Source organism: Somniosus microcephalus, unplaced genomic scaffold (assembly GCF_052327205.1).
Source record: "Somniosus microcephalus isolate GS21.2 unplaced genomic scaffold, FLI_Smic_1.0 unresolved_chr1, whole genome shotgun sequence".
Taxonomy (NCBI): Eukaryota; Metazoa; Chordata; class Chondrichthyes; order Squaliformes; family Somniosidae; genus Somniosus; species Somniosus microcephalus.
The window spans coordinates 81,780,923-81,791,184 of NW_028225179.1; positions in this window are offsets into that span (position 1 = coordinate 81,780,923).

The window sequence follows — 10,262 nt, forward strand, 5'->3', positions numbered from 1 at the left end:
CCTGCCATCCCAGGTATCAGCTTGGTGAATCTTCGCTGCATTCCCTCCATGGCAAGAACATCCTTCCTCAGATAAGGCGACCAAAACTGCACACAATACTCAAGATGTGGTCTCACCAAGGCCCTGTACAACTGCCGCAAGACATCCTTGCTCCTGTACTCAAACCCTCTCGCTACGAAGGCCAACATACCATTTGCCTTTTTAACCGCCTGCTGCACCTGCATGCTTACCTTCAGCGACTGGTGCACAAGGACACCCAGGTCTCGTTGCACTTCCCCTTCTCCCAATCTATTGCCATTCAGATAATAATCTGCCTTCCTGTTTTTGACACCAAAGTGGATAACCTCGCATTTATCCACGTTATATTGCATCTGCCATGCTTCTGCCCAATCACCCAACCTGTCCAAATCATACTGGAGATTCTCGGCATCCTCCTCACAACACACATGCCCACCCAGCTTTGTGTCATCTAGAAACTTGGAGATATTACATCGAGTTCCCTCATCTAGATCATTAATATATATTGTGAATAGCTGGGGTCCAAGGACTGATCCCTGCGGTACCCCACCAGTCACTGCCTGCCACTCGGAAAAAGACCTGTTTATTCCAACTCTTTGCTTCCTGTCTGCGAACCAGTTCTCTATCCAAGTCAATACCTTGCCCCCAATCCCATGTGCCTTAACCTTACACGCTAATATCTTATGCGGGACCTTATCGAAAGCGTTTTAGAAAGTCCAAATACACTGGTTCTCCCTTATCTAATTTACCAGTTACATCCTCAAAAAATTCCACAAATTCTGGCACAAATCATCCAGAACGCACGGATTACTGGAGAACTGCTGGAGGAAAGGAGAAAGGCAGATGTTGCAAGACCTTTAAAGCAGCAAAATTCACCCAGGAAACTCCGGACTAATCAACACTGAGGGTACCAGGAACAGCTGTACACACCTGGTGACCTGTATCACAGGGTACCAGGGACACCTGTACACACCTGGTGACCAGTATCACTGAGGGTACCAGGAACATCTGTACACACCTGGTGACAAGTATCTCCGAGGGTACCAGGGACACCTGTACACACCTGGTGACCAGTATCACTGAGGGTACCAGGGACACCTGTACACACCTGGTGACCAGTATCACTGAGGGGTACCAGGAACAGCTGTACACACCTGGTGACCCTTATCACTGAGGGTACCAGGAACATCTATACACTCCTGGTGACCAGTATCACTGAGGGTACCAGGAACACCTGTACACATCTGGTGACCAGTATCACTGAGGGTAGCAGTATCACTGAGTGGTACCAGGGACACCTGTACACACCTGGTGACCAGTATCACTGAGGGGTACCAGGGACACCTGAACACACCTGGTGACCAGTATCACTGAGGGGTACCAGGGACACCTGAACACACCTGGTGACCAGTATCACTGAGGGTGCCAGAAACACCTGCACACAGCTACTGACCAGTATCACTGAGGGCACCAGGAACACCTGTACACAGCTGGTGACCAGTATCACTGAGGTGTACCAGGAACACCTGTACACAACTGGTGACCATTATCACTGAGTTGTACTAGGGAAACATGTACACAGCAGGTGACCAGTATCACTAAGGTGTACCAGGAACACCTGTACACACCTGGTGACCATTATCACTGAGTTGTACGAGGGAAACCTGTACACACCTTCGACCAATATCACTGAGGGTACCAGGAGCATCTGTACACACCTGGTGACCAGTATCGCTGAGGGTACCAGGAACACCTGGACACACCTGGTGACCAGTATCGCTGTGGGTATGAGGGACACCTGTACACACCTTGTGACCAGTATCACTGGGGGTACCAGGGACAGCTGTACACACCTGGTGAGCAGTACCACTGAGGGTACCAGGAACACCTGTACGCACCTGGTGACCAGTATCACTGAGTACCAGTGACAACTGTACACACCTGGTGACCAGTATCACTGATGTGTACTAGGGACAGCTGTACACATCTGGTGACCTGTATCACTGAGGGCACCAGGAACACCTGTACACACATGATGACCCTTATCACTGAGGGAACCAAGGACACCTGTAAACATCTGCTGACCTGTATCACTGAGTGGTACCAGGAACACCTGTACACACCTGGTGACCAGTATCACTGAATGGTACCAGGGACACCTGTACACACCTGGTGACCAGTATCACTGAGGGTACCAGGAACACCTCTACACACCTGTTGACCAGTATCACTGAAGGGTACCAGGGACACCTGTACACACCTGGTGACCAGTATCACTGAGGGCACCAGGAACCCTTGTACAAAGCTGGTGACAAGTAACACTGAGTGCACGAGGAACACTTGTACATACCTGGTGACAAGTATCACTGAGGGGTACCAGGGACACCTGAACACACCTGGTGACCAGTATCACTGAGGGTACCAGGGACACCTGTACACAGCTGGTGACCAGTATCACTGAGGTGTACCAGGAACACCTGTACACACATGGTGACCATTGTCACTGTGTTGTACTAGGGACACCTGTACACAGCTGGTGACCAGTATCACTGAGGTGTACCAGGAACACCTGTACACACCTGGTGACCATTATCACTGAGTTGTACTAGGGACACCTGTACACACCTGGTGACCAATATCACTGACGGTACCAGGAACATCTGTACACACCTGGTGACCAGTATCACTGAGGGTACCATGAACATCTGTACACACCTGGTGACCAGTATCACTGAGGGTACCAGGAACACCTGTACACACCTGGTGACCAGTATCACAGAGGTACCAGGGACACCTGTACACACCTGGTGACCCGTAACACTGATGGTACCAGGAACATCTGTAAACACCTGGTAACCAGTATCACTGAGGTGTACCAAGCACAGCTGTACACACCTGGTGACCAGTATCACTGAGGGTACAAGGAACACCTGTACACACCTGGTGACCAGTACCACTGAGGGTACAAGGAACACCTGTACACACCTGGTGACCAGTATCACTGAGGGTACAAGGAACACCTGTACACACCTGGTGACCAGTATCACTGAGGTTACCAGGAACACCTGTACACACCTGGTGACCAGTATCACTGAGTTGTACCAGGAACATCTGTACACGCCCGGTGACCAGTATCACTGAGGGTACCAGGAACATCTGTACACACCTGGTGACCAGTATCACTGAGGGTACCAGAAACATCTACACATCTGGTGACCAGTATCACTGAGGGTACAAGTATCACTGAGGGGTACCAGGGACACCTGTAAACACCTGGTGACCAGTATAACTGAGGGGTACCAGGGACACATGTACACACCTGGTGACCAGTATCTCTGAGGGTATCAGGAACACTTGTACACACCTGGTGACCAGTATCACTGAAGGGTACCAGGGACACCTGTACACACCTGGTGACCAGTACCACTGAATGGTACCAGGGACACCTGTACACACCTGGTGACCAGTATCACTGAGGGTACCAGGAACACCTCTACACACCTGTTGACCAGTATCACTGAAGGGTACCAGGGACACCTGTACACACCTGGTGACCAGTATCACTGAGGGCACCAGGAACCCTTGTACAAAGCTGGTGACAAGTAACACTGAGTGCACGAGGAACACTTGTACATACCTGGTGACAAGTATCACTGAGGGGTACCAGGGACACCTGAACACACCTGGTGACCAGTATCACTGAGGGTACCAGGGACACCTGTACACAGCTGGTGACCAGTATCACTGAGGTGTACCAGGAACACCTGTACACACATGGTGACCATTGTCACTGTGTTGTACTAGGGACACCTGTACACAGCTGGTGACCAGTATCACTGAGGTGTACCAGGAACACCTGTACACACCTGGTGACCATTATCACTGAGTTGTACTAGGGACACCTGTACACACCTGGTGACCAATATCACTGACGGTACCAGGAACATCTGTACACACCTGGTGACCAGTATCACTGAGGGTACCATGAACATCTGTACACACCTGGTGACCAGTATCACTGAGGGTACCAGGAACACCTGTACACACCTGGTGACCAGTATCACAGAGGTACCAGGGACACCTGTACACACCTGGTGACCCGTAACACTGATGGTACCAGGAACATCTGTAAACACCTGGTAACCAGTATCACTGAGGTGTACCAAGCACAGCTGTACACACCTGGTGACCAGTATCACTGAGGGTACAAGGAACACCTGTACACACCTGGTGACCAGTACCACTGAGGGTACAAGGAACACCTGTACACACCTGGTGACCAGTATCACTGAGGGTACAAGGAACACCTGTACACACCTGGTGACCAGTATCACTGAGGTTACCAGGAACACCTGTACACACCTGGTGACCAGTATCACTGAGTTGTACCAGGAACATCTGTACACGCCCGGTGACCAGTATCACTGAGGGTACCAGGAACATCTGTACACACCTGGTGACCAGTATCACTGAGGGTACCAGAAACATCTACACATCTGGTGACCAGTATCACTGAGGGTACAAGTATCACTGAGGGGTACCAGGGACACCTGTAAACACCTGGTGACCAGTATAACTGAGGGGTACCAGGGACACATGTACACACCTGGTGACCAGTATCTCTGAGGGTATCAGGAACACTTGTACACACCTGGTGACCAGTATCACTGAAGGGTACCAGGGACACCTGTACACACCTGGTGACCAGTATCACTGAGGGCACCAGGTACCCTTGTACACAGCTGGTGACAAGTACCACTGAGGACAGGAAGAACACTTGTACATACCTGGTGACCAGTATCACTGAGGGGTACCAGGGACACCTGAACACACCTGGTGACCAGTATCACTGAGGGTGCCAGAAACACCTGTGCACAGCTGCTGACCAGTATCACTGAGGGCACCAGGAACACCTGTACACACCTGGTGACCAGTATCACTGAGGGTACCAGGGACACCTGTACACACCTGGTGACCAGTATCACTGAGGGTACCAGGAACACCTGTACACACCTGGTGACCAGTATCACTGAGGTACCAGGGACACCTGTACACACCTGGTGACCCGTAACACTGATGGTACCAGGAACATCTGTAAACACCTGGTAACCAGTATCACTGAGGTGTACCAAGCACAGCTGTACACACCTGGTGACCAGTATCACTGAGGGTACAAGGAACACCTGTACACACCTGGTGACCAGTACCACTGAGGGTACAAGGAACACCTGTACACACCTGGTGACCAGTATCACTGAGGGTACAAGGAACACCTGTACACACCTGGTGACCAGTATCACTGAGGTTACCAGGAACACCTGTACACACCTGGTGACCAGTATCACTGAGTTGTACCAGGAACATCTGTACACGCCCGGTGACCAGTATCACTGAGGGTACCAGGAACACCTGTACACACCTGGTGACCAGTATCACTGAGGGTACCAGAAACATCTACACATCTGGTGACCAGTATCACTGAGGGTACCAGTATCACTGAGGGGTACCAGGGACACCTGTAAACACCTGGTGACTAGTATAACTGAGGGGTACCAGGGACACATGTACACACCTGGTGACCAGTATCTCTGAGGGTATCAGGAACACTTGTACACACCTGGTGACCAGTATCACTGAAGGGTACCAGGGACACCTGTACACACCTGGTGACCAGTATCACTGAGGGCACCAGGTACCCTTGTACACAGCTGGTGACAAGTACCACTGAGGACACGAAGAACACTTGTACATACCTGGTGACCAGTATCACTGAGGGGTACCAGGGACACCTGAACACACCTGGTGACCAGTATCACTGAGGGTGCCAGAAACACCTGTGCACAGCTGCTGACCAGTATCACTGAGGGCACCAGGAACACCTGTACACACCTGGTGACCAGTATCACTGAGGGTACCAGGGACACCTGTACACAGCTGGTGACCAGTATCACAGAGGTGTACCAGGAACACCTGTACACAACTGGTGACCATTATCACTGAGTTGTACTAGGGACAACTGTACACAGCAGGTGACCAGTATCACTGAGGTGTACCAGGAACACCTGTACACACCTGGTGACCATTATCACTGAGTTGTACTAGGGACACCTGCACACACCTTCGACCAATATCACTGAGGTTACCAGGAGCATCTGTACACACCTGGTAACCAGTATCGCTGAGGGTACCAGGAACACCTGTACACACCTGGTGACCAGTATCACTGTGGGTATGAGGAACGCCTGTACGCACCTGGTGACCAGTATCACTGAGTACCAGGGACACCTGTACACACCCGGTGACCAGTATCACTGAGGTGTACTAGGGACAGCTGTACACATCTGGTGACCAGTATCACTGAGGGCACAAGGAACACCTGTACACACCTGCTGAGCAGTATCACTGAGGGTACCAGGAACACATCTACACACCTGGTGACCAGTATCACTGAGGGTACCAGGAACACCTGCACACACTGTGACCAGTATCACTGAGGGTACCAGGAACACCTGCACACACCTTGTGACCAGTATCACTGAGGGTACCAGGAACACCTGTACACAGCTGATGACCAGTATCACTGAGGTGTACCAGGAAAACCTGCACACATCTGGTGACCCATATCACTGAGGTGTACCAGGGACACCTGTACTCACCTGGTGACCAGTATCACTGAGGGTACCAGGTAACCTGTACACACTTGGTGACCAGTATCATTGAGGGTACCAGGAATACCTGTACACACCTGGTGACCTGTATCACTGAGGGTACCAGGGACACCTGTACACACCTGGTGAGCAGTATCACTGAGGGTACCAGGGGCACCTGTACACACCTGGTGACCAGTATCACTGAGGGTACCAGGGACACCTGTACACACCTGGTGACCCGTATCACTGATGGTACCAGGAACATCTGTAAACACCAGGTGAACAGTATCACTGAGGTGTAACAAGCACACCTGTACACACCTGGTGACCAGTATCACTGAGGGTACAAGGAACACCTGTACACACCTGGTGACCAGTATCACTGAGGGTACCAGGGACACCTGTAAACACCTGGTGACCAGTATCACTGAGGTTACCAGGAACATCTGTACACACCTGGTGACCAGTATCACTGAGGGTACCAGGAACACCTGTACACATCTGGTGACCAGTATCACTGAGGGTACCAGTATCACTGAGGGTTACCAGGGACACCTGTACACACCTGGTGACCAGTATCACTGAGGGCACCAGGAACCCTTGTACACAGCTGGTGACAAGTACCACTGAGGGCACGAGGATCACTTGTACATACCTGGTGACCAGTATCACTGAGTGGTACCAGGGACACCTGAACACACCTGGTGACCAGTAACACCTGTACACAGCTGCTGACCAGTAACACTGAGGGCACCAGGAACACCTGTATACACCTGGTGACCAGTATCACTGAGGGTACCAGGGACACCTGTACACAGCTGGTGACCAGTATCATTGAGGGTACCAGGGACACCTGTATACACCTGGTGACCAGTATCATTGAGGGTACCAGGGACAGCTGTACACACCTGGTGACCAGTATCACTGAGGGTACCAGGAACACCTGTATACACCTGGTGACCAGTATCACTGAGGGTACCAGGAACACCTGTATACACCTGGTGACCAGTATCATTGAGGGTACCAGGGACAGCTGTACACACCTGGTGAGCAGTACCACTGAGGGTACCAGGAACACCTGTATGCACCTGGTGACCAGTATCACTGAGCACCAGGGACACCTGTACACACCTGGTGACCAGTATCACTGAGATGTACTAGGGACAGCTGTACACATCTGGTGACCATTATCACTGAGGGTACCATGAACACCTGTACACATCTGGTGACCAGTATCACTGAGGTGTACTAGGGACACATGTACACACCAGGTGATCAGTATCACTGAGGGTACCAGGAAAACATGTACACACCTAGTGACCAGTATCACTGAGGTGTACCAGGAACACCTGCACACACCTTGTGACCAGTATCACTGAGGGTACCAAGAACACCTGTACACAGCTGATGACCAGTATCACTGAGGTGTACCAGGAAAACCTTTACACATCTGGTGACCCATATCACTGAGGTGTACCAGGGACACCTGTACACACCTGGTGACCAGTATCACTGAGGGTACCAGGAGCAACTGTACACACCTGGTGACCAGTATCACTGAGGGTACCAGGGACACCTGTACACACCTGGTGACCATTATCACTGAGGGTACCAGGAACATCTGTACACACCTGGTGACCAGTATCACTGAGGGTACCAGGAACACCTGTACACACCTGGTGACCAGTATCACTGAGGGTACCAGGAACACCTGTACACATCTGGTGACCAGTATCACTGAGGGTACCAGTATCACTGCGGGGTACCAGGGACACCTGTAAACACCTGGTGACCAGTATAACTGAGGGGTACCAGGGACACATGTACACACCTGGTGACCAGTATCTCTGAGGGTATCAGGAACACTTGTACACACCTGGTGACCAGTATCACTGAAGGGTACCAGGGACACCTGTACACACCTGGTGACCAGTATCACTGAGGGCACCAGGTACCCTTGTACACAGCTGGTGACAAGTACCACTGAGGACACGAAGAACACTTGTACATACCTGGTGACCAGTATCACTGAGGTGTACTAGGGACACATGTACACACCAGGTGATCAGTATCACTGAGGGTACCAGGAAAACATGTACACACCTAGTGACCAGTATCACTGAGGTGTACCAGGAACACCTGCACACACCTTGTGACCAGTATCACTGAGGGTACCAAGAACACCTGTACACAGCTGATGACCAGTATCACTGAGGTGTACCAGGAAAACCTTTACACATCTGGTGACCCATATCACTGAGGTGTACCAGGGACACCTGTACACACCTGGTGACCAGTATCACTGAGGGTACCAGGAGCAACTGTACACACCTGGTGACCAGTATCACTGAGGGTACCAGGGACACCTGTACACACCTGGTGACCATTATCACTGAGGGTACCAGGAACATCTGTACACACCTGGTGACCAGTATCACTGAGGGTACCAGGAACACCTGTACACACCTGGTGACCAGTATCACTGAGGGTACCAGGAACACCTGTACACATCTGGTGACCAGTATCACTGAGGGTACCAGTATCACTGCGGAGTACCAGGGACACCTGTAATCACCTGGTGACCAGTATAACTGAGGAGTACCAGGGACACATGTACACACCTGGTGACCAGTATCTCTGAGGGTATCAGGAACACTTGTACACACCTGGTGACCATTATCACTGAAGGGTACCAGGGACACCTGTACACACCTGGTGACCAGTATCACTGAGTGCGCCAGGTACCCTTGTACACAGCTGGTGACAAGTACCACTGAGGACACGAAGAACACTTGTACATACCTGGTGACCAGTATCACTGAGGGGTACCAGGGACACCTGAACACACCTGGTGACCAGTATCACTGAGGGTGCCAGAAACACCTGTGCACAGCTGCTGACCAGTATCACTGAGGGCACCAGGAACACCTGTACACACCTGGTGACCAGTATCACTGAGGGTACCAGGGACACCTGTACACAGCTGGTGACCAGTATCACTGAGGTGTACCAGGAACACCTGTACACAACTGGTGACCATTATCACTGAGTTGTACTAGGGACACCTGTACACAGCAGGTGACCAGTATCACTGAGGTGTACCAGGAACACCTGTACACACCTGGTGACCATTATCACTGCGTTGTACTAGGGACACCTGCACACACCTTCGACCAATATCACTGAGGGTACCAGGAGCATCTGTACACACCTGGTAACCAGTATCGCTGAGGGTACCAGGAACACCTGTACACACCTGGTGCCCAGTATCACTGTGGATATGAGGAACACCTGTACGCACCTGGTGACCAGTATCACTGAGTACCAGGGACACCTGTACACACCCGGTGACCAGTATCACTGAGGTGTACTAGGGACAGCTGTGCACATCTGGTGACCAGTATCACTGAGGGCACAAGGAACACCTGTACACACCTGCTGAGCAGTATCACTGAGGGTACCAGGAACACATCTACACACCTGGTGACCAGTATCACTGAGGGTACCAGGAACACCTGCACACACTGTGACCAGTATCACTGAGGGTACCAGGAACACCTGCACACACCTTGTGACCAGTATCACTGAGGGTAC